This window comes from Pygoscelis adeliae, unplaced genomic scaffold (assembly GCF_000699105.1).
Source record: "Pygoscelis adeliae isolate BGI_AS28 unplaced genomic scaffold, ASM69910v1 Scaffold48, whole genome shotgun sequence".
Classification (NCBI taxonomy): domain Eukaryota; kingdom Metazoa; phylum Chordata; class Aves; order Sphenisciformes; family Spheniscidae; genus Pygoscelis; species Pygoscelis adeliae.
Window position 1 is genome coordinate 1,035,891 of NW_008825618.1, and position 26,955 is coordinate 1,062,845.

At 37.2% G+C, this 26,955-nt stretch overlaps 1 protein-coding gene across 1 annotated transcript in view; it reads right to left on the reverse strand.

Annotated features, from left to right (window-relative positions):
- STK24 (serine/threonine kinase 24) overlaps positions 1-22,483 on the reverse strand; it is a 45,317-nt gene extending 22,834 nt beyond the window's left edge. The window contains exon 1 of the mRNA XM_009333331.1: positions 22,256-22,483. The gene's annotated coding sequence lies outside the window, so the exon portion shown is untranslated. The remainder of the gene's footprint in view (positions 1-22,255) is intronic.
- Between the last annotated feature and the right edge of the window lie 4,472 nt (positions 22,484-26,955).

The window sequence follows — 26,955 nt, forward strand, 5'->3', positions numbered from 1 at the left end:
GAGGACAACAAAGCTGGTGAAAGGGCTGGAAGGAATGTCCTATGAGGAGAGCGGCTGAGGACCTCATAGCCTTGTCTGGTTTGGAGAAAAGGAGGCTGAGGGGCGACCTCGTTGCTCTCTACAGCTTCCTGAGGAGGGGAAGTGGAGAGGGAGGTGCTGAGCTCTTCTCCCTGGTATCCAGTGACAGGACGCGTGGGAATGGTTCAAAGCTGTGCCAGGGGAGGTTTAGACTGGACATCAGGAAGCATTTCTTTACCGAGAGGGTGGTCAAACACCAGAACAGGCTTCCTAGAGAGGTGGTCAATGCCCCAGGCCTGTCAGTGTTTAAGAGGCATTTGGACAATGCCCTTAACAACATGCTTTAACTTTTGGTCAGCCCTGAGTTGGTCAGGCAGTAGGACTAGATGATCGTCATAGGTCCCTTCCAACTGAAATAGTCTATTCTATTTTAATCCCTACCAGAGTCATGTAGCAGAAGGAAACCTCTTGCCTTTATGCCAACTAGAACTGGACAAGTATTCTGAGCATCTGAGTTCACCAGCATATTAACTCCCAAAAGCCACCCACCTAGTTGTTCTTATCACACTCCTCAGTACATTTTGCAAAAGTATCTTCTGAGACAAGAAAGAGACAGACAGGGGCCACTCAATGAAAATGGAAGAGGATAAACTTACATTCTAAAACTCTGATTATAGACATTCAGAATATCAAATAATAATTACATTACATAAAATGTTTCCTTTCCTTAGAAAAAATGTCTTGATTTTGTTGATTATCTTTATTTGTACAGATACTCCAAAATATTTTCTTTAATAAGCCTGACTCCTGTCTAGGTTGAATGTAATTTAAAATCTATTCTTCGCATCCCTGCATTGTTTCATTTTCTTGAACAGTCATCTGTCTCTGACCTAAGGAAGAATACCAGTAAGTGTTCTCTTATGCATCTGATATATGGTATAGAATTTTGGACAACTGTGTTCAAGAAAGATGAAACAAACTAGTAATAAAGATTATTTAAGATTACTATAGCCATTTGCTAGGTTTAGCTAGTAAAACAAAAGCTAACAAAAAAAAAATCAAGCTACTATATTCTCAAGGGAAAGCTTGATACATATTATAGGAATGTTTCACACAAGATATACAATATGCTGTATTAAGAAGAGACTGGACCCAATCATTTCTTTCCACTGTTTGCAGCATCTTATTCCCAAATACACTACGAGAAGCAGTTAGTCCACCTTTTCCTTGCAGTACCAGCCTTGAAGCATGTTTTAAAGCAAGGCTATAAATCTACCAGATAAATATTCAAATGAAATTGCTGCATGGAACATATGGTGGGTTTTGTTTTAGTTTTTATGATTACGAAGTTATATTATGGTTTGTTAGTTTTAACTCTATGTACCAAACATTCACAAGACTTCTAGCATAAAAACGTAGGGGTCTCTTAGAGCAAGGAGCACATAAATAGCAAAAATATTCATTTACTTTATCCTGCAAAATAAAACTTAATGTAAAAACCGCAACTCACAGCCATGGCAGGTAAGACTCTGAATACTCATCTATAAAGATGGATTAACATTTTTAGAAAAGTGATAAATGTATTGTAGAAATTAACTTTTTCTAAATCCCCTGAGGGATTAGAGAATTTTAGCTCTTAGTACTCACTTAAGCTTTTTAGTCCTTACTGTAGCTGTAGTTCCATCTGCATCTGTCCCCTCTCTGGTCTCAGAATGCACCTTCCGTAGCTAAACGCACACAGCCCTTCCCACCTACCTCCAGTTCCACAAACTGTACTATTTTTAGGTGAGACCCTGGATTAGAGTTCCTTCATCAACCACTATCTTTAACACACAGATCCAGCTACATTTAGATACCTTTCTTCAGGAATCAACTAATATTATTTGACAAATACAGTCTTGTTAAAAACATTTTAAGAGAGCCAGAACACATTTTTTAGGTTATATTTTAAAATCACTTTTCCCCCCATCTTAGTATCTACATACAGCATTTTGATTATGCTTACTTTCTGCAGACACCACAGACATTCCAAGAATTATAGCTCATCTTGAGAAAGTCCCTTATAGTACTGAAATACTTGTTTTGCCGCTAAGAGTTTCTCAGATTTTGCCTGTCCCTTCAAGGCTCCAGGTCCTAACAGCTCCAGAACAAGTATGCTTCTGAGAAGTGTCTTACAGTGAGTCATTTCATCTTCAGAAATCTTCCTAAACTCAATCAAAATTTTATATTCATATTTTGCTTCAGCCTGATAACACGTCTTTTAAAGCTGCATGAAATTCCCTGAATTTTCAAATCTTGTGTGCCTGCAAAATTTACTTTTAATTTTAATAGTAATTTAGACACAAACATGTAAACTGTATCACTACTTTTTATTTCAGTGGAAATGCCTGGGTGGGAAAGAACAAGGTAGGACAAACAAACCCCTTGATCCTCCCAAAAATGGGGGGGGCGGGAGCAGGGGGGAAATCTCACCAAGAAGCCAATAAGAGATGCATCTTCCCTTTTCTATCATCTCGATTACCTCGTGGATTTAAAGAGCTAACAACTTGAAATAAGATACAATTTCCCAAAAGATAAACTCTCCGTAAAACTAGCTACTAAATTCTCCAGCTGAAAATTAGAAATTAGAGGTAGTAGAAAATAACTAAAAAAAAATTTAAGAATATAATTTTAATTACATAGTTACACAATCATGTAACACAATTACACAACTACAAATACAATGACATATATATATATAGTGTGTGTATATATATAATTGTGTATGTATATACACATATACAGCCTTTTTAAATTATCATTTATCCTTTTCAACTCTTTTCCTGGTTTGCTCAGTCTTTGCTCCTGAAACTTTCATCATCAGCTGCTTGGGGCCACATGTCTAAATTTACAATATAAAAGCCATGGATCCAGTAAACTCAGTAATACTACATTTTAGACAAGTAAAGTATGGAAATGCAGTTAGGGGACACACACATAACTGTATCTGTATCCCAGTGTGAAACTAAGCAATAGCAACCTATTACAATTATGGCATCTTTATATCTGTAGCCCTAGATTCAAAGTGATTTTTAATTCCCTATGGTTCCCCCTCCCCCTTGCCACAGAAATATTACTCAACTTGATGGATGTTTTGGGTTTGGTTTTTTTTCTTCATTCAAGTTTTCATCATTCATATGAAGTATCTGAACAGATGTAATTACTGTTGTAGTGAATCTTAGTATCACCTTTAACTAATTCTTGCTAGAATTTTTTTTTTAGCTTTCTTATTTAAAATCTGCATACATTGCTTAACAAGAAAATGCAAAGAAATGCTTTTGGTGAGACAGTTTTAATGAATCGCTTAGTACATATTCTACCTTAGAGCCAGTAACCTATATATACTTACTTTATGCCTTGTGACAACAGCACAAGGCAAGTAGAGCACTACTATCAATTGACTTTGGCAACACCAGAGCAACATGCCTCCTTCTTTCCTTCCTTTCCGAGCATCTCTGGCATGCTTCACACTCCCTAACACCTACTGTCACTTTCCTTTTTAAAGCTGCCCAAATTCTTTTTTTGCTTGTACTTCTCACATTCTTCTGTACATATTCCCCACTTTTTCTCTCAAACAGAACACAGAAAGCACTAAATTTTCTTCCATAGCCTAGATTAGTAATTACATATTACACATAATCACTTATATTTTCAAGAAGATACTACGCTTATGTACTGAGACTAGCAACATTCAGTGCCCCATTTTAAGATCTGAAATAAGACCAGATTTCTTCTTTTAAGCATCAGTCACAACACAGCATTGAATTTTCTTCCAAATACAGTGAAGCCATGGTGAGTCATCAATCCAAATTTAGGATTACTATTTCTGTATAAACATAGATGAGCACATTAATGAGGGTACATGGAACATTTCCTTTTTCACAGTAGGAACAAGAGGTTTTCTTCTGATGCCATGAAACATGGAAAGGAACAGCTTTGGTATCTAAAAGAAGCTCTGTTACAGAAAGGCAGAGTTTCTATGAATCCTTTCCAAACTAGGTTGCTCTTCTTGAGGTCTGACTTCTGATTTTAACTGTGGAACCACACAAAAACCTTACAATAGCAGCTTTACCTCCAATGAAGTATTCTCCATTAAGTCACTGTTATACCATGAAAGTATTTGTAAAGTAAGTGCAGTTACAGCAGGTAAAGAACTTCTCCTAATATGTACAAATCAAGGACTATACACCGAAAAAAAAAGGCCATCCACCAAAAAACTCCTCTAAAGTCTCAGAAGTACATTTTAACTAAAATCAGAGGAGTATAGAAGACATATACAGAAATAAGTAATCAAGATTAAAATGTTTGTTTATAAATCCTTATGAAGTTAATAAAACATCTGAATAAACATGCAGAGGCCTATCTTTAGAGATGCTTTTTTTTTTTTTTAAATCATGAAGAACATACACATTTCTTAGCACTGTGATATTATACAGGAGAGACTGACCTAAAGCAATCAAGCCACAGTATGTATTGATGAAAATGTTTCTAAAACATCTTTCTTGAGGGAAGGAGAGATTGCAGAGAAAAACATAACACAGAGCCACAAAAGAGAAGGACTAGAAGGACTCGGAAGTAAGAGCACCAAGTGACCTGTACAGTAATTTAAAATTTAACTAAAATTCTTAAATCAAGGAAGTCAACTAATGCAATGTGAAAACAGTAGTACAACAGTGAGCACGTTTGTTTTTAAGTGAAATAAAATCCCCCCACCTATTGTGAGAAAGAGAATTTCCCACCTCAAGTTTACTGTGAGAAAGGGTATTTCCCATCTTAAATTTATGGTACACAATTAGCAGCAGAATAGAGGGTATTTATAAATATGTATAAAAGGCTTGTTTAGTTCTGGAGACAAGCCATCTCCAAATTCCACTTAGAATCTACATTTACAAGCACTTTAATTTATGTCAACAGTCACAAGCTAGAAATTACATACTTGATTGAAATAACACAACTGATTTGCTAATCGAAATAAGAACCAGCTTAAGTTGATCTATATACTAAAAGTTTTACAGTCACTGGATTAGTAGAAAAACCTACAGAACCGAAAAACAGGAACAGAATACCTTGGACAGAACCTCAACTAATCTGAAAAGAACAAACTAGTTCCAAAACTGATATGCATTGCATATTGTGATGTGTGATATTTTGTTTAATAAAAATTTCAGTTTTACTGGTATATATGCCAAAGTAATATGGGCCAGAGAGAGACTTACATTTCAACACTGGTATAAATTTAGTATTAATATTCATACTGATTCTCCAGCATAAGAAACCAGATTACAAGAACCTTGAGATACACAATGTATGCAACAGGATAACCTCTCTAAGTAGCTACACGTTGTTACCACTCCTCGTGGAGGTTTGTCTTCTGTTAACTTCATATATAAACACACCCAGGGAAGTCTGACAGCTGTAGCAACCAGAAGCTCCTCAAATACTTGCACACTGATTCTTAGATGCCTGACTTGAAAAACGTGACGCAGAGATCATGGAACTTGTCTTCTATATTTATTTTAAGCAATCTTGCCCACCGATTCCCTGTTTTGGAAGGAAAGATGGAGTTTTTTCAGGATTTCTTCACACCTGTGCTTTTAACTATGCATCTGAAGCCCTTGCTGCTCGACAAGGCCACCAGGTGGCAGAATCACGTAATGCCAAAGATGGTTTCTCACCACCCCCCCCCCCCCACTTTTTACTGGTCCGGCCCCAAAAGAAGCTGTGCAACCCACCGAAGACAGAAGCACAAAACCACCTGTTTAAAATGAATCTGAAAACATTTATCACTCCAACACCCCCCATAAAAAGAGGAAGAAATGATTAACTGAAGAGAAATACACCTTAAGGAATATGATCGCTTATATATCCAAATTCTTCAAAATGCTTTCCTTTCCTCACAATCATCAAGTTCAGCTTCAGGCACCATTTTATTCATTCACCATCTCCTTTCAACAACAAGTCACAATAGGTCACTGTCTTGTTATACAGGATGAAGAATAGGCACACCCTGGCATCTGAGTTCTCATTATTTATTAACTCACATGGACATCTGTGAGGTCATACACAGAGATAAGATACAGATCAAGCAGAAAAAATGATGCAGTGACAGGAAATGGCATTTATGCATTGGTGGTTCCGGCTCCTCTTAGACAAACTCAAACCTTTCCACAACGCTAAATGTTGCCAACTGTCTCGAATCTGAAAACATGTATCAAGAAGTATCAAGACTTTCGAAATATTTTAAATGCCCTTTCCCTGGAGTTTATCCTTTCATAAAAAAGAATACATATAGAAGAAAATTATTATTTTGGGCTTTAGAGAGAAGGCACCTATGAGTTGATGTATTGCCATTCGATCCTTGAAACTTATCAGGATTTGCAAACTTTCCAGTTGTTAGTTGACTGTTCAATTTCTAGACCCACAGATTAGTATTAGAACAGATACCATTTGCCAAAAGTGAGTTCTTCAACAGTACAAGGTGGCAATTACTGTTATTCAGCAAATGCATGGTTTTGGCAAGAAATACATACAGCTCTACCTCACGGCCTCAATTCTTGTCATTTCTTGGCTAGTTATAAATATTACCTGTATATATTATTGGTTCAATTTAAATCTAATCAGAACTAGATCCAGTGCTGCCATATGTTAACACTGCAGATAGTGGTATGCGATTCAATCTGCTTTTGTTCCATTCTTTCCAATATGCAATCCTTGGACAGAGAAGGTAAGCAATGCACCCTTGAACTTCAAACAGCCTATCCAGATGCCAGTTGGATTGCTCAATGTCATATAATAACAGACAGAAGGAATGTGACAAAGGATAGAATTACTGATCACAAAAGAAAGTTATTTACACTGCAGTTTCTCCAAAATTTGAACACCATGAGTACGCTAAGAGAATTGGGTAAGTCGTAAATAATCAAGCCCTTTCCATTGCAAATGGACAACCCGATTCTACCACTCCATACCTAGGGTCCCGTGACCATGTAATCAGCTATCAAGAAAGGCTATAATGTTTTTACAAGCTTTTGGAACCGTCTTCATGGAAGACCGAGTCAGGAGAAAGAAGAAAAGAAAAAAAAAAATCTTTCAGTGCCAATTCACACCACCATTCTAAGACAGTATAGTTTGTTCTTAAAGGCAATCTCAGTAAGCACTATTTTTCTTCCATATCTGATGAACAAAAAGTTCTCCAGCCTCATTACAAGGAATAAAGAATGCCATCATCATTCCAACACTTCCTAGGAAGCATATTGAGTTCCATCATGTAGTTAATCCTTCACTTGAACTTTTTTTTGACAAGCTATTCATCTGCTCACATTCTTCCATCTATTTCCACCTACTACTACAACACAAGCTTGCATAGATTGGTGTATCATTTTATAAAGGGGGCAGCTATTTTTTTATGTCATTACAGATTTCATTAAATAAAAACAAACTGTAGTATTTCCTAAAGACACTTGTTTCAGAGCACCTGAAAGTCAGACGGCATGGAAAGACAATTGTTGGCTTTGAAGAACAAGAGAAACTATTTTATGAGAGAACAAGGCTAAAGACACCCAGGTTGCCTTAGCCACCAAAGACACCCTCTGGACAAATCATCCCCTCTCTCCCCCTTCCCCCTCCCACATCCCATCACAACTAATCCATGTTTAGAGCAGAGTCTTCAAGTACTGTCCAGTGTTCTTAGAAAGGTGAAAAATAACTGAAACACCAACAGCTGAAGTGAATTAGCCATCTTTAACCTTGGAAATTAATATCCTGCTCTGGGGTTTTGGAGTGCAACAGGAGCAAAAGCAGATGTTATGAAATACAAATTAAGATAATCTATTCATCAAGAAAGCATGAGCAAAAATCTAGCCATGCTGAAGTAGATCATCTGGTATACTATTAAAGAGAACAGTTAAAATTGATTTTGCTTCTTAAATGAACGATTGAATTTTACTACCAATTTGAAAGGCTCCAAAAAGAAAGAATATTGCTTTGAATATCCGTTCTCTCCAGGAAAAATGGACAAAGCAAAAACTGCATTTATCTTTGAAAGGAATTCTTTAAGTGTTTCATGACTTCCAGAGCCTCCAAATAATATAACACTTCCCACCTATAGCTAGGTCTCTCATTTTATCAGAATGTATGTCCATCAACAGATATTTTATTTTATACTAGAAAGAACTCTAACAATTCTCAGCCCTGTTTCTAGTCTTTCTTGCTGAATTCCTAGAGAAGTAGGCATAAGACCAAGTTTATTCAAAAAAACCCAACAAAACAAAAAAACCAAAACCACCTCCACTTTCACTGACACTAAAATGCCGCTCAAATGAAGGAAATAAAAGGTGCCCTTGTTTTCTTCTCATCTGCTCACAGGGGAGGGCAACCCATTAATAAAAATAAACTATATTTGTGATTTAGCTTGTTTTACAGGAACAGAATGAACTTGGTAAGATTTACACAAGCTGCAGTGTGCTACTGCTCATTTTGGCACATTCAGTAATACCTTGCAGAGATAAAAAGGAAGTGTGAGGGGGTTTTTTCCCCCCCCCCCCCCCCCCCCCCTCAAATTCCCAGAAAAAGATTTGCAGTTTTCTGAAAGTTTCCTTCTTTTAATTGGAATATTTGTTTTGCCTCTTTGAACACCAGAAGAAGGGGTATAGAAATAACACACTGTGGAAAAGCTACGTATTAAGAAAAGAAATCCAAATTCCTACAGCTGAACAACATACAACATATGAAGTGTGGAAGATTACAAAAGAAAATTTTCCAATGAAACTAAGGAAGCTGACTACTATAAAAGAAATCTCAGCATTTGGGGGACAAAAAAAACCAAACACAAAAACAAACAAATAGAATAACCTCAAACCCATAAAACCCAACAACAACCACCAAACATTTGAATTAAGTCAAGTAAAACCCAAGCTAATTTACTCTATCAACATAGCCAGGACCTGTAAACGTAAGTCTAGAGGATCTGCAAGTTGTTCATAATATCCATAGGGAAATCTCTTCCAAAGCTATGTAAGTGTAGAATTCGGCGGGATATTATTTTATAGGACGATCCACTTCTTTACTACCTCAACATACTTAAATTACCATCTACAGAACCTTTGTATTTATATGGTAGAGCCCAATAAGGAGGCTAGCTAGCTGGCAGTTATTAAAAGTACTCTACATAGTCAGAAAGCTCTTACTTAGGTTTAAAGAAGTCAAACTAATACCTAAATAATATACTGTCATCATAAATGGAAAAAACAAGGCAGAAGTTGTTAAACAGGGTACCTGCAGTCATACAGGACTTAGTAACAGATACAGCTTATGATCTGAGTGCCAACTATGCTCTCCAAATCCACATCCTTAGGGAAAAAAAACTAAAATCTGTTCAGCAAACATATCTACTACACTCCCAAATATTCCCACTAAAAAAAAAAAAAACAAACAACAAAACCCCAAGAAAGTTCTTCCTTATGTTTCCAGTCATGTTCTTAGTGGGTTTCATATAATGTTTACTGGAATAAGAACAAGAAAAGCAAGATCTATAGCTGAGTATTCATACCTTCAGTGACCTGAAGGTGGGTGGGGAAGGGGTGGAAATCACCCCTGAAAAGTCTGCTTTTATAAAAAAATAAGAATAAATTAAAAAAGCTAATATGGGATTTTTGTGTTTAAATTTCTGATGTCAAGATAAACTTCTGTTTATTTTAAATTGCTCTTTCTACTAAATAATTATTCCATAGGCATTTGGAAGACAAAAACAGCTGTGCTGCATCTAGGTGGCACCTCTTACAAGAAAAAAAATCCTAAGGATGAATTTCCCTCCAGGAGAATAAAATGCAATAATTTGCTTCTACAGAACTTTTCTGGGATAACGCTCACTAGAAATTTAAACACACAAAGAATTAGGTGGAAATCATCTGGATATTAAGGAATCATTCAGAGATCCATTTAAAAAAAAGCCTTTTAAAACTGTGTGAGGCAAGCAGGGTTTGGTTTCCCCCCACCCCCCGACTTTATCCTTAAGGATCATGAATTGAGAAAAGCTCAAGTTTGAGCCTAATATGAAAAACAAAATAAGGGAAGGATGGGAGCATACGTTCAAGTACAAACCCAGGAAGTATAAAATGTCTTTTTCCCTTACATTGGGGGCACATTCTTAAGCAAATGGACAAGGATTACTGATAGCAATGGACATCTCCATGAATCTTAAGGGGGCTGCAACCAGCTGATGAAGCCTCACAGAGTTCTCAAAAAATTTTCATGAAGGAGCCATGAACAGAAACCTTTAGGAGATGGTAATGCTGTACTAAAGAATATTACCACGCTGGGGTGCAGGACTGATGAGAAGTATTTTGTCTGGGGAGCATTTCTGAGGCGCTTACCTCCTTTGAAGTCTCTTGGCGTCAGGATGAATGCTAGCTGTCCTCGGGCTGCCATCCCTTTGAGGGGAGGGAGATACAGATGAGCCCAAAGGTTCTCTTCTAAACACAAGTCCTTACTGCAAGCTGGCCAAAAGGTCCCTGAAATCAAAGAAATCAGTGTGGTTTTGCATGTGGCGCATTTATGTCCTTTAATCAAGGTTTGTCAGCCATCTAACATGTTCAACCACAAAGAAAAAAGTAAATGCATCTGCTGGGTAGCCAATGCAGAACAGAGACTAAGGAAAGAGAAGAATTGTTCATTCCAGTTTGGACACTATGAACTCCATGAAAAACACAGGCAACATGATTTTTCAGACTAAGCAGAACCACCTCAGTATACAGTATTTTAGGCATGTGTTTATGTATAAAAACGCTATTTGCCTTTGGAATCATTTTCCAACACTCTGAAATTCCTGCTTTCTTCAGATCTCAAGAAAATACATCACATTTTCATTTCTAGACATACATACTAGTCAATGTATTCTACAATCTAATGCAGCAGTCACTCTTCAACAATTACTTCTTGCAGTTGCCACAGCAGTATACAATTAATCTTTAAATGCATTCTTTTTGCCATAAGCTAGTTGTAACAGAGCTTGCAGAGCCACTCGCTAGGAAAAAAACAATGAAAGTTCTGTCACAGTACTGATAAAAGATTCCTTCTGCAGAACATTCAGCAGACTTGTGTTTGCATGCCAACATGCTAGAGCCACGAGCTCCATGTTTTCCTTAGTGTGAGTCATCTCTAACAGTGTCCATATTCACAGCCTCTTTGGCACATTTCCTTGGGCACATGCCCTTCCACCGTAGAAATGAATCTTTATAGCCCAGCTGTCACAAGCCTAGGCATGTCATATTAAGCATATGGTTTCCCAGAGCTGCAAACTAATGGGCAATCTTGGTTTGTACCTCTTCTACTGAAGTATATTACAGTAGAAGCAAATAGACACATATTTCTTGTATTGGCTGCAAAACCAGTTCCTAGCTAGTAAACACAAGAAGCTTATACAACAACTGAAGAACTGTACACATTTCAACTTCCTAAAGGAGTGGGTAACCACTTCTTTGGAACACTAAATGTACGCGAGTCCATACTCTCCTCTTCCCACCTGCCTACAGCCATTTTCCCTTTTCTCGCTTCAAAAAACAGTGGTGGGAGAGTGAAAAATCCTGTCCCTTACAATCATTATCCTTTTAACTGTTAAGTTTTTTTATTACCTAGTGGGGCTGACAATAGTCATCCCCCCCCTTCTCTGTCCACCGGGCAAATAACTACTTCATAACCATGCCTATCGAGTCATTACCTCACGGAGAAAAAAACCTAACTGCAATCTGTGGCAGACCTTTTCCCAGGAAGTCCATTTAAAGAGGCACACGAAGATGACTTACGTGGTTCTATGACAATCCCAATAGTTTGTCTATTCACCTCTTACGGATAGTCACAGAGAAGGCAAGAAACACAAAAATGCAAGCCATAACCAATGCTCCATATGGAACTGAATTTTACTGAGATATACATCAAATGGTTATTAATAAACTGTACAAAGTCCCAAAATGCAAAATTGGAAGCAAAAGTAAATCAGTGTTAGTTTACAGAATTCATTCGTCCAGATAAATTGCATTACAACAAAAGCAGAACTAACAAATGAACCTTGCACCTGATGAATACTGAGATTAGTAATTTTTTTTTTTCCCCAACAAAATGTCACCCTACTTGCACCTACGTGTCTTAAACCTGTTTCACTGGAGTAGTTCACATCAATAACACTCAGGGGGTTTATGAATTACTCCCCTCTCTAGACCAGAAACAAACTTCCAACAGAAAATATGAGGCACAAGAACCCCTTCACCTCCACTGTCCAAAAAATAACTGCTGTAATGCTTACATCTGTTCCTGTTTACCCATTACATCAAATTAAATTCAAAATGAAAGGTACCACTCAAATTTGCTTCTTTGCACAAATATCAATCCACTCATCTGTTTAATCCTTTTTTTCCTGCTTTGCAGCCTGTAAATCTTCACTCTTCTTTTCCCTTCACCTTTTGCATTCACATTGCTATTAAATTCCACTGCTTCCTTTACAGAATATTCATAGGCCAATCCTTCTTCAAAACTCTTACTACTAATTAAGTTGTATGTATCAGCCCTAGAATTGCCCAGGATCTTCAACTCAGACTTCTGCCAAGCTCATCGCTCCAATCCCTGCAAAACACATAATTTTTCTGCAAACCCCTTATTATTTTCCACTTTTTCTCTTTACAGCTCTTCCCCTGACCTCTAATTACTGCTAAAAACACCTTCTATTCACATCCATCATACCCATTCTGCCGTCCTCCCCTATGTTTTTGTTTCCTTCTTACAAATTGCTGTTTCAAGGAACTGTTGAAGAAAGCAAAGAGGGAGGAAGCCTAAGCACCTCCAAATGATGATTTTTATCCCAACTGTTATACAACAGCTTACAAATTTAGTAGTAGAATGAAAAAACTAGATGGTAAGAACCTTAAGAATTTGGTTGAAAACACTGGCTCCTAAATACAAGAACTGCGATGTTTTAGAACTAATACAGTCCATAAACATATTCACCATGGAACCTTCCTTTTGAAGTTCAATATTTTTGAGGTTAACCAATGTTTTCCAAATAACAATTTCTGAAAGTTCTACATTCAACCATTTTAATAATGCTTATTAACATGCTTTGTAACGGGCCATAAGATAATATTTCCTTATATGTGTAAAGAATGTAACTTCTCTGCTTTTATACAACTGTCTCCATACAGACCATACGAAGACCTAGAATAATTCATTTGACCCAAAGAACTGTATTAATGCCGAAGTATACTGAAGTAAAAGAAAGTTAACTGAGCAATACAAACTACCTAATGTTCACATTAAAGATATGACACAAACCTAGTAACTATGCAAGAGCACAAGATTATGACAGAGGTATGTAAAGAAAGAAATTTTCAATCAAAATGGCAAGTGTTTTGGAGGTTCACGAGAACATCGGATCAATAGACTGGCAGCCACCTGATAGTGCCATTGGTCACATTCTAGCTGAAAAGCCTTGTGCCAGGAAGCCTATTTGGGCAACAAGATGGGGAACCAGCCCATGGAACTACTCCAGCTAAACCTGGGCAGAAATACATAAACACACATGCTTTTTTCAGCATTACTGCTGGCTGATCGAAGAAGTTTCATAAACAATAATTGGCAGTGTGCTCCCATAAAACTTCAGACCAATCTGAACCACCAGCATACAATCCTCCCCATCCTCAAAAAAAAAAAAAAAAGAAAAGAAGAACAGAAAAAAAGGCAATTAGTCCCCTGCCTACTCAGTGAGCTGCACCATTTCACTGAAAGTTTAAACAGCCCCTGCAGCTAGGGTGAGGAAGCGGCCAGTCGCCAGGCAGAGTTGGACTTCCCCATTCAGCAGCAGTGGAAAAAAGCTTGCACCTAGATGCCATACTGATACTCCCTTTTCAGATATCTCACAGGCCCACAGCAGCAAGTGTAGGAGTTAACACACCAGATACAGAAGGACCCTTGACATAAACGATATTACATACTGTTAGAAAGCAATGCTATGTCATCCTGATCTGTATGGCCAAACTAAATACTAGGCTTCATGCTACAGCTAATCTAGAAGCAAGCTGTTACCAAAAACCGTGGTCCTCCCCTCTCCCCCCACCTCCCAGTTTTGGGGCCACCCATCCCCACTATTATTTTTTGGTTTTTGCACCAGACCTAGCAATTTTGAAGCCACAGGTCTGAACTGGCTAATCTGCAAGAGTTTGGGGTTTGCTCTTTTCAAGAGCCAGGTTATTTTTGGAAGGGGCAGGAGAAGGCGTTGGGGAAACTTGTTTCCCAGGTGAACCAAGTCATTATGCAGTCAACAGATCCAATACAAGAAAATGGCAGGAACATGAAAGCAGGACGGGAAACAAGATACTGCTGCTGCCTGTTTCAGCAGCAGCTACCTGTTAGATCTGCCTAAAGGCAGGTACCAAGATGTGAAATTATGCACAGAGTATTTCATACCATACAGAAGCCAGCAGTCAGAGCAGTACAGAGGCAGTTTTTAAGGCCATCACAACAAGCACAACACAAACATATTACTTCCAAGAATTAATATTGTACATTGAGCTTTCTAAATTTTGATTTAAAACAAGATCAGAATAACATGACATAGTTAAGTACTTAAATGTTGGGTAATACAAAACATAGTTATTACGAACTCTCAGTTTTCTTTGAGATATACTAGTGATGCTTCCTGACTTGATACACTTGTACAGTAAGAATTATTTAGCCATAAAAGACTAACAGTGCGGAACGGATTACACTGATGAACAGGAAAATTCTTGAAGTCACCATTGCTTACTAGGTAGATTTTTTCCATAGATTCAGAAAAATAGGACACAATATGATGCAGATTCCAGAAAGTGATAATAATCCCTTGGACTGCTAAAGGAAAGTAGTGGAATAAGAAGTTTCTAAAGTCACAATTCAAAACAGTATCTTTGAATAAAGACAATGCAAACAAGGGACTCTTTTCTCATTAAGAGCATAGCAAATGACTACAGGGAAAGACAAAAGTAGTAAAGACTATGGGCAACAAAGGTTCAGAGTTGCAAGGTAACCATCTCTGAAGTAAGGGACCAAACTATTTTAAATATGAAAACAGGGCCTCACAGCAAAACCACCTGTGCTAGAGAGACAGAGTTCATGGGTTCTTTCACACCCTTTTGCCTTTGTCTTATTTATGGCCGATAGGGGCTGTATCAATGGAAGCCTTCAACTTGTTCTTTAAATCAGTAGACCGACTAGATCTGAAAGCCTGTCAGAAGTATTACAGAAACTCTCTTGCTACCTCTTTCAGGGCCGCCCAGCCAGATGTCAGTTCCACATTTACTATGGACACACGAAGGCAACACCTGTTCAACTCCTCTGGAGGCTAGTGCTGCCTGGTGAGAACAGAGGGGGTTACCAGGGGCTTCAGAAGAAAAGTAAACGTACCAGAACAGGGACTGCCTCACAGGAGGCTGTGCCTCATTTTGTTCCCAACGCTGTCGCAATAAGGGAGAATTTGCAGTCCCAGCCCCCCTCTCATTTCAGCTGCAGGAATTCCTACAGGGTAAGAAAATTCCATCTGGCTTTGGTCAAGAGAACAGAGAAGGCACTCCATCACCTCAACCCCTCACAAAATCCAATAATGACAACATAGCTGCAGTTGTAGCAGGCAAAATGAGAGATACAGCTTTTTCTCATTTAAGGTGCTTAAGCCCCCACCCAAAATTCAGTGACTGTGGTTTGCAAAAGTCAAGTCTGAAAGGGCACTAGCTGCTGGGCACACAACACAAATGATGGAACATCAAGAAACTACTGACACGTTTCACTTCTCCCTGTGCTGAGGTAGCAGCCCTGTTGCAGTGGATTCTACAGTCCTAACGTTAAGCGGGAAAATCTCCGCCCTGCTCTCCCACCCTGACAATCACGATGTAACCTGCCACAGGCTGACTGCTATATCAAACGACAACAGAATGCACGAAGTTCATTAACTTCTGACTGACCCACAGCATACATTTAAGGTCACATCAGTTCAGAGATGCTCATAAATGTTCAACCAGTTAAAGCTGTAAAGCAGAAGGACATTGACTTAAAACTTATTGAAGTCACATTCAAAGTTACATTACCGATTGCTGTGGCAAGAATATTCAACATATCCACATTAATGTCCTTGAGTTTCCTAAGGCGTGCAAGCTTAGGCTTCTTTCAATTCAGCAAATACCGATTTAAAAAATAGCTGCAAGTGACATAAAATCCACCTCACCTAAACTTTTCCAATATTTAAGCTATCTTCCCTTTAAAAAAGTGTGTGTTATTACCAGATGAAATTTGCTTAGCTTGACCACTCAGCAATTACATCTTGTCATATTTTGGCATAACAGGTTAGAAACCACTGAACTATCAGCACTTAAACATGGAAAAGCTTTCATATATACACACAGAGTCACTTCCAAGCCTTCTCTTGGACCAACAAAACCAAGCCTGAACTTCAGACCTTCTCTGGAATACAGGCTTTCCAAACCTCAAACTGTTCCTGAAGCTCTTTACTGAATGCATTACAGTTTTCCAGCCACACTGTGAACTGGCTGTATTATTCCAAGAACGGCCTCACTGATGCCAGCCATGTACAGCAAAGTCCTAGCCAATACAAGATTTATTTTGGCTCAGCCACAGCATTACTTGCCAACCTCATGTTCATCTGATTACCTAAAATAAACTATACATTACTTTCAGAATCATTGCTTTTCAAAAATAAATCTTTATTTCTAGACTTGATTTGCCTGACTTCGTTGTTCTACAGAGCTCAGTTAATCAAACTTCATAGAAGTGGTGTGGGTTTTTTCATGAGGGTATATTGTGTCATTCATAAAATTTAACCAGAAGCTATTTTCTGTTTTCTTGCAGTCTACATAAACACCAGCTTGACTTACAGCAGTAGGTATATTGTACCCTAGACATGAAATAAAAACCCATACAGGTATAAAGACTAGAATGAAAATTATCAGCAGCTATCCTTTATAGGACCTTACCAGCATTAGCTCTCCTTATATACTTTTTTTTTTAAAGAATTCTTAAAATACTTTTACAGAATGGGAAGTTGTCTGGGGAAATAAACCAGAAGTCTGATTCTCATCGGGTCAAGAATTTTAAACAGTTTTAAACAGTTCAAAAGAAGGTATCTCAAAAGCTACAAAGTGTGCTAGAAAAATATGTCTGAAGGATGAAGAAACATGAGGTTAGAGACAGTAATTTTTTTTTAAAATACATACTACAGGACTAGCTCAATACCAGTTCAATATCACCCGTACCTAGTTATAGCGGATGTTGAAACTTAGTGATCATTTGCTCTACCATTATATTCATATGTCTAGAGGTCTAAGACAGGGAATTTAAAGACTTCTTAATGTATACATACATATTTAACATATTGATCTCAGCTTTTGTCCATATACAAATATTAACCTCAGCTTTGAGTGACATATATACATATATGCAAAAATACCAAGAAACTTTATTCTTCAACCATTTCAAGACAAATTAATTTCTTTTATATATTTCTAAGTAATAATCCAAGATCAAAAAAATATGAAAATGTTATGAAGTTATAATAAAGCAGTAAATAAAGTTATTAACAAAACTGAAGAAACATTATCAGAGAGGCATCTGAATCTTGGAAATAAAACAGATTCCAAACAACTTGAAAACAACTTCAGAACGAAATCTAACTAAGCTCTTGAAAAATTGGTAAAGCAGAGTAAGATGCAAAAAGCAGGAGCTGCCAAGCTCCTAGACAGAAAAACTTTTAGAATAAATAGCATAGCAATACTTTTAAAGAGTTACAGTATGGCAAAACTCAGAAGAGACAGCAAACAACTTCAGACAGTTTTATAAGAAAAATGAAAAACCCAAATCTAACAAGAAACACAAAGAATCCCTATTCCATTACAAAGGAGGCAGCGGATGCTGTTATCTAAAATCTAAAGAACTAAACAGACCCAGAGAAGTTTCATGAATGAATTTTATAAGGATCTAAAAAGAACTATAATTCTTCTATCCACGGAGCATTTAATCAGATCACAGATGGAACAGATGAACCTTTCATTTGGAAGACAGCAAGGATAGATATGGTTCCCAGAGCAGAGAGAGAACAGAGTCACTACCTATTTTATTAAGCCTACTTCATCAAGGAACATTGATACAGGTTTTTAAACACACCATGGCAGATAAGGAACAGCAATCCCTCTAGATATATGCACCCACATAAACCACATCACTGCGATATGCTTTAAGAGCAACATTCTAGTTACTTACTATCTCCTATAGCAGACAAAAGCCCTTTGTCCCAATAGAATGGGAACATGAAGACATCATATTTAAAAATGTGGCTTTAAAAAGAAGTATTTGCATTTCTGTTTTATATAAAGACCTTAGGGTTTCTGACAAAAAGATGTTCCGCAAATTAATTTATATTCAGGATGACAACCTAAACTGGTACCCACTTCACTACTGCTTATTGCTCTATTTGAATGAACTCTGACCACAGCAATTATACATAAACCTTCAACAACCGATGTAAAGAAAGTCTAGAGGGGACAGAAGACTTGCTCTATGCAAGCAATAAGCTGCTTTGTATTTGAGACTCACTGTGTTAAAGCAGTAATACCTCACATGAACAGATATGGCTGTGTCTCTGGACATGAAAAAAAAAAAAGTTGCCATAAAGCAAACATTTCTGAAAAGATGAAGTTGGGATATAAAAAAAATTTTAGACTAAGAAAATTTAACAAGGCATTTGAGTATATCACCCTACCCTAAAAAGTAGCTAAAAATTAGTATTTTTTTGTAATGTAAATTTCTAGGGAAAGTAACTGCCATTAATTCATTAAATAATAATACTCATTTCAAGTTGTACTTTCATGTATATCATGCAGTAGACACCAAGAGCTTGACAAGCTATTCTCACGAACATCATCTGAAAACAGTAAGAGGCCTCAGGCAAGTACAGCTGTATTATATAAGCCTTCTAAAATTTGAAGCAACAGGTCCCTTATAGACCTGTTATACACTTATAACAGGTGTATAATCATGTAGCTTAACTGAAGCACGTCTGGAATAACAGTGAATGAAGAAAAATACAAAGATTTCTCAAAGACAGATTCAGATGTTTAAAAAAAAAAAAACCACACCAACAAACACAACCCCAAAACATTCTGTCTACCTAGGAAATCTTCAAAAATATAAAAGTCTTCATGGCAATGCCCATCAACCACCTTTGCTGAAAATACAGAATGCCTCTTAAAATCTGTCAAATATTTTAAAGGATGTCAGAGCAGGTATTCTGCAATTACATAAACTCGTTCTAGAAAGGGACGTGAAATATTAATCATCAGGTCTGCAGTGTCCCAAATGGGATAGAAATTTTTCTTTTCCAGTATCTTGAAACTTGTTATAAAAAAAATAAATACCAAAAAGTTCTCATAAAAGATACTTACTCCTACTTAACAACTGACATGGGAGTACTTAGGAAAAAAGTTATTACATAATAAGACACCTCTTTAGCTCACAAAAGGATATGCAAGAAACCTAGGGAAACAAAGGCTGATATAGAGTTAGAAGGAAAAAAATAAGACAGATTGAAATTGTTATTGGAATTGCTATTTGTCTGCCAAAAATAAATGTATGGAAATTCAATTTAAGAGTTCTCTACAAACGGTACCTCTTTCTACCCAAGATCCAACAGACACATGGTCAGCACACATCACGCTGCACAGGCTTTAAAGAATAATAATTGCTGCAGTGGCTGGCAGTATAACCTAAGATCCTACACATTTTCCCAGTTGCTTACTTCAAAGAAGTTCATTGTGTAAGAAAACATTAATATCTTTCTTGTAATTAGAGCTAAACTGTCCAATCATGGAAGAAATAATGTCTCCTAATAACGTGTTGAATATTCTTGGTGATATATTATGACATTGTCAGAAATACAGTTAAGAGACGGTCAGGGCCTTAGAACTACATATGGCAGTCCTGGCTTGCAAATACAACAAAGATCTGCAGCCAATAAGCCTAGAGTCTTAGCCAGGAATATTAACCAATTGATTTAAACATTAATATGGTCCTTTTTAAGTGTGTGTGTGTGTATGATGACACATTATTACTATCCAATAACAAGACCTAACCCTTACTTTAGAAAGCTAATAGAACTGCAAAATGTTTCCTTTGCCAAGATTCTGTCACTTCAGCATCACCTAATAACCACCACATATTAATTTTTAACAGCATAAAGAAATGAATTTTTTGTCTTGAAGACCAAAAGTTCTATAGTACCAGGTGTCTTGCAAAACAACATACATTCACAAAGAACTGAAGTAATGGATAAACACGAATAGCTGTACATGCTACTAGCTGTAGAAAGAGCTGTACTTTCCTCCAAATGTAACCGGAGTCATACATAGCCACTGTTAGTGTAGTATCTTAGAAAATTGACACAAGTTGGTAAATTCAGAGGCTACTCCACTTGACAGAAGTGATGCGGAAGGTACAAGTATTTTCAGAAGGTACTCCTCACAACAATAAGCACAAATATCACTAATGACACATCCAGCCAAACCCATTCAGGCTGCTGAGCCCTACAGTCTCCTCTCTCCTTCAATTAGGAAAAGCAACAGTTGCCATGCTACCTTCACAAAATGTTGACATTCACTCAGTTCAGATTTGGACACTGGATTCTCTTTTTCAGCCACATTGCTATTATACATTTAAAAACTACTAAGTGGCATTCCCAACAAACTTCTAACTATTTTTCTTGTATTCTGTTTCACTTATCCTATAAGATCTTACTGTTCCTCCTCTAAAATGAACAGATTTGAAGGAGTGAGACAGTCCAGGGGACAAATACCACTTTTGCCTTTTTGTCACACTTCACCTAAATACCAAACCTAGACTGAGAAATTCCGAAGTAGTAATAAAAGCCATGATTAAAAACTTATCCAATTTACTGTGCTCAATTATGTGCCTCCTGATGCTTCTGAGATCTAAACTATACGTAACTTCTAAGTCCAGTACTGGTGACAGGTTATCAGGTCTGAAACCATTCACAAAGCACCACCATTCAGTGATAAGGTGTCCAAGCAAACTGGTTCAGAGCACAAGGAAGAAAGGAAAAACTGTCTGTCCCTTCAGTAATGCATCTCCTGGATTCAGAAAAAGTCCTTTGTTCCTTGGAAAATAACTGGCAATCTCAGAAATCCAGAGATAAAACAGGGTCCCCCTTTCAGAACCTTCATGTCTTTGCTGATAAAAAGAATGCTTCCACAAAAGCAAAAGCAGACTGAAAATTAATTTTAAAGTATTTTCTGCCTACTTGTAACTTCAAACCCTGTCAAGAGAACAATCTCTTACCTAGATTGCCATCTCACTGTCATAAAAGAAAGAGCTACCCAGATAGGGACAAAGTCTGACCAAAGAAATAAAGTAGTACCAAAAGCTTCCAGATATTTTCACTACCTTCTAGAGGTAATAAATCACTATATCCATCCAATTTAAAAAAAAAAAACAAAACCACCACACACCTCTTTGGCACACTTAAAACTGACCCCTGAAATCAATTAATGTGGCAGGGGGAGGGAAGGGAAACAGATTCAGAAGGCAGTTAATGGAAACCCCTTCCATTAGCTTCACTTACAGCTAATGTGCTGTTTGCTAATGTGCAAATAAATTAACTTTTAGTTTTTAATTTTTAAATCATTCAGATCAAGGTTAGGTTCAGTCTCCTTTGAAAAGCAACCTAAGCTTTGCCACTAATCAAACCTTGACAAAAACTTTCAAGCTTCAAAAAACAGCTGATACTACGTTGTTTTTAATGTTTTGACAATTCAAACACAGACTTAGGTTATATTTTCTGAATTTAAACAACAGTTAGAGTTACATTCTCCTAATATTAAGACAATCTAAAGGTATTACTTAGAGCTTAATAAATTGATGTTATTTAAATTAATTTCTTTTTGTACAGAAATAGCAAGACGTGCATTTTTTTTCCTATTAAGTTCAGCCACATAATTCACAAATATAGTAATTCATTCTTTCTTTAGAATTGAAAGGTCAAAAATATATTTTTCTTCAACTGATGTCTGATTGAAACCTTGCCAACAAAAACAGGCACAACTGGATAACTTGGAAAAGAATTACTTATAAAATCAAATCCCATCATCTGTGAGCATCTTACCTTTAAATAGGATCCATAATATTTAGTTACATATGGACTGTCACACTGACTCAGCACTGTGATTTCTTGTTGGATGTCTTCTATTTCATCTTCTGCTTCTTCTAGGTCAATAATTTTTATAGCAACCACTTTCTGAGTCCGATTGTCAATTCCTTTAAAAACTTCACCAAAAGAGCCCTTACCAATTTTCTCCAGTTTTGTAAACAGTTCTTCTGGATCTGCCTTCAGAGTCTGTTAAAAATAAGAGAAAAGTTACTCAGTATTTGTTACATTAAAATGAAACATGATTATTTTTAAAGGCAACAAACACCTCAAATTCTACACATTCCTATTTATCCAGCTATTCTTTTTCTATCTCCATAATTAACATGTTCTTCCTACATCCCCTATATGCGCACACTGCAACATTTATGCTTCCTGGTATATAAAGTACAAATTTAATACCGTCCCTGTGACAGAGTTTTATCCTATCTTGCATCAGAAAGTGCTGCTACCTCAATTTCTTTTTCTTTGCCAATAAACTGCACCCAGGCACTGAGAATGAAAGAGCCTTACAAAGATTTGGATTCTATTAAAACCAAAATCAAATACCACTACCAATAAAAGCAAACCTTTTGTCTACCCTTTTCTCTTGAAATTGGTTCCTTCCCAGAATCCAGGGTCCTGCTCTCTTGAATTTTTCACATATCTCATCCTCTTAAGGATTTTGTTCCCACTCTTCAGCGCACAGACTACTATTTCCATTTGATGTAGCAAGCAATCCTCTTCAATTTTCTCCTACTAAGGATCACCTGCATGAACTGCCGTGCTTCCTCCTTATCCCTGACGCCAAGGTTTTCTAGAGCAGGATTTCTTTTTCTTCTTCTCTCAGTTGGGTAAACTCATTCATTCCTAAAAAACATCCTGTTCCCAGATATCTTGATTTGAACAGTCACATGAAAACTACGAGAGCTCACCTAAACATGTGAATGTAAGACCTAGGCGGACCACTCTGCCATATTTGTTTTTTCTCCACTGTCAAGCATTCAGCTAGCTACTGCTGCTCTTAGACTTCTCACTTTCAGTGCACGGATGCTAAGTTCCATTGTGTGCCTTCTTAATCTAACAGCAAGGAGCCTTTATAGCTAACAAAAATATATATAAATTGCAAGTAAACTGGAAAAGTCATAGGTAGAGGGAAGAGTCATGAAATGAAGAAAAATCGGATAGGATTACTTAGAATCTTTCCCTTAAGAAATAGAACAAACACTTCAAAAGACTTGTTATTGTTCTTAAAAGGATGAGGTTCATGCTAACTAAGTGAAAATACATTGTTGATATAGAAAAAGGCTCATACAAGAAAAATTCAGTAATGCCTAAATAAGCATAAAACCACACAGTTTATACTTAGCCCAACTTTGTAGAAGCATAAAGAGGGAATGAAAATTTCTAAGTTACCACTGACAAGCACTGAGCCAACATTTTCTCTTTAACAACTAAATTTAGCTTACACAGCATCTCCCACCTGTACTTCTGTCTATTTCTGCTCTCACATCTCAAAGGTTATGTAATTAACTCATGCAGCCCTGAGAGGAAGATAGTCTAGAAGGTATCTTAGTTTGTCTGGAGGCATCTGAATTTCACAGCTGAATTAGGTGTTTTGAGGACCAGGTAGCTGTGACTGACTGAGCCCAGAGATAAACCCACTCAATTCTTTGGGCAGTGTGTTTGTGGAACATTCTGGATTCTATCATCATGTGGCGCAAATTGTGAGTACACTACTACTTCTAAAGCTTTAAAGTAAGCTACGAGACATCACAGTTTTCAGATAACCATCCCAGGAATAGATCACTGGCGAGATCGGTCCGAAGAAAAAACACTCTTCTAAGTATACTGCCAGACTTCACCAGCCCCAAGAAGTTCCCCCTGATTGACATCTTATTAATCCATCTTTCTATCCAAAGTCAGTTTCAGGAAACAAACAGAAGGACATGGGGTTCTATCACCCTTCTGCCATTAAAAGGAACAGAGCAAGAGATCCAAGTCCCTTCCACCAAAAGAAGCTTGTTCCTCCTTTAATTTCAGTGTAATAAGAATTACATACAATTACACACTATTAAATACTACATACAGAATATGCTAATATATCTCCCACTTGGAAATCAGGGCACTTCATGTCTTCCAGCAAACATGGTTATCCTTTAGCTACACAGCAGCCCCTAGCAATGCTTCCAGGCACATCATTTATAAGAGATCACAAAACTAGGCACCAAATCACATTGTAGTGGTTCTCCTCATGCCCCACAGAATGCTCTTTTGTCAATATTCAAAACAGCCTTCTCCGAGAATTCTTCATGAATAAAAATAACCTTAACACTTGCATCAGATATTTTCCCTTGTGGAAGACAATTATCAGTCTATGCTTTCACACATACTGTGTTAGAATTTGAGATGACATGCTGTAGAGAGCTGTGCACGCCTAATCCATCCACACAAGCCTTCTAGTTCCATTCACTAGCCACAGGAATCTAAGCATTACATCATTACAAAGGCATTTGGGTAAGTCACAAAGCAATCCCGGTCACAGCTGCCTAAAAAATTCCGTGTTTCACCTCCAGAGACTACAAAGCCAGCACTACTCAAAGTCACAGTGTACTGCAGTTGTTCATATGGAGAAAAATTCCAAGAGTACAAGGGCTACCTGCCAGCGGCTATTTGAGAGCTGTTAGCTGTATGTACTCTTGCCCCCATTGTCCCTTTTCCCCCCAACCCCTCAAACATCTATTACTATCGTCTATTAAAGCCCATTACTTCATGACACCACAATCTCCAGAGATTTGCAGAACTCTCACAGCTTCATTTTCACTGTGTCAAGCACTTGGGATACTGGTACTAGGCTGACAGTTTTATAAGCAACTGCAGTAGAACATTTTCCCAGTCATTTTGTGTTAATAATTACAGAAAAGCAGGAAGATAACTGTGCCTGGAAGTCCTGAGAAGCAGGGAAGAATTGGTCCTGTTTGATTTTTTTACAATCAAAATTTTTTAGCCATTTTGAAAAACAAATTGTTCGATAATAGCTGGTATTAATATAATTAAATTTATTAATAATAATAGTTCTTTTTCCACATTCCTTGTGAAATTACTAGTTATAAAAAAACCTTTTCCTTCCAAAATCAGAACTTCTGCAAATTCATTTCTTAGTTTTTAAATTTAAAAGTTGTCATTTTTGAACTTTGTTCTGAGCAACAGGAGGAGGTGATAGTAGTAGTTTTAAAAAAAAAAAAGCTCTCCTGCTCTGTGAGAAGGTCTGAATTTTCTTCTCAGGAGACCAGGTGTTTGAAGTGAGAGCCTTAAACTACTCACAACCTGTGTTTTTGGAAAACTACCCGTTTGGTCCCTCTTTAATGACCTGCTCTGTTTCAAAAAGGGACATATCAGGCCTCCAGATACATAATGAACTACTTGAATTGCAATTAAATGAGTCGCCAATTTCCATTCGTTTTTCCAAGATCACAGCTGGAAAGGATTCTCACCCAATTGTTTTTGTTTGATTGTTTTTGTAAATACTTCCAATAGCACCCAAATAATCGAATAGCTTTATAAATATTCTCGCTATATGACTGAATATAGAAAACGTCTTCCATAGTCTGTCACTACAATTTTGCCGATTCTACTCTTTGCAAGTTTTTGCTCAGCATATAGCATTTTCCTATTAATATTAAAATAAAAGGAACTGATGAAAGAGCTTTCACGTAACTAAGCACACCAAATATTGCTAGAAACCACCAAACAGAACAGCAACATCTGCTGCAAAAGGATAAAGCTAAACACCGTTTGATAAAGAGCTAGATCTCTACCACTAAAATGCTTCCTTCAAAGTGTGTCACAGAATACGTGTTGTAGCAAATCAGAAACAAATTCTTGAACATTTAGATCTAATGATTACAGAATTTCTAATTTACATAACCACTTGAATTAGTTCGGGTTTTGTTTTGACTAGTTTCTCACACTTCTGAACACCAATCGCATCCATCCTGTCCCAGTCTTTGGCTCGTCAGCCATGCAGAACAAAGTCCTTTACTTTTCACCATAAGCAGAGCCACCATTCGCCCAATAATTTGAGTAACCTTTCTGTACTTGTTCCACATCGGATTCATTACTTTTGATCTTAATCAGCCAGAAAAAACATACTGCACTTAAAATGAACTCATCTCAGTACCTAACATCACTGTTGCCCACTTCTACGGAATAAAGATAGTCTGATACATTCTCAGAGCCTATTTGTTCAATTTGGCCTCATGGCTCAAACTCAGCTGTGACCAGCTAAACCCACTCACCTCTTCCTAATCCTCTGCATTTCCAATGAATGAGCTCCCAGCCTATTGCAAAGGTTCTCTGTAGTAATTCACACTTACGACACCTTGCACTTCATGCTATTTTGTTCAGTAATTCAAATCCTCAAGGTCATGTAGTTCTTCAGTAATGGCCTCTCAAGTATAACGGGTGCCTTTAAATTTTGTACCATCAGCAAATTTTATCAGCATGCATTGACTTTTTACGCTAAGGTGACTTTTCAGTCACCAACTGTCAGGAACAATCCTGGAGAAACCAGCAGTATCATCCACTCTGACATCACCTCTCCAGTACTCTCCTCATAGCCAGGACTATACACGCCTGAAAATGTATTTATTTTTATGAATCTCTAATTCTCATCTGCA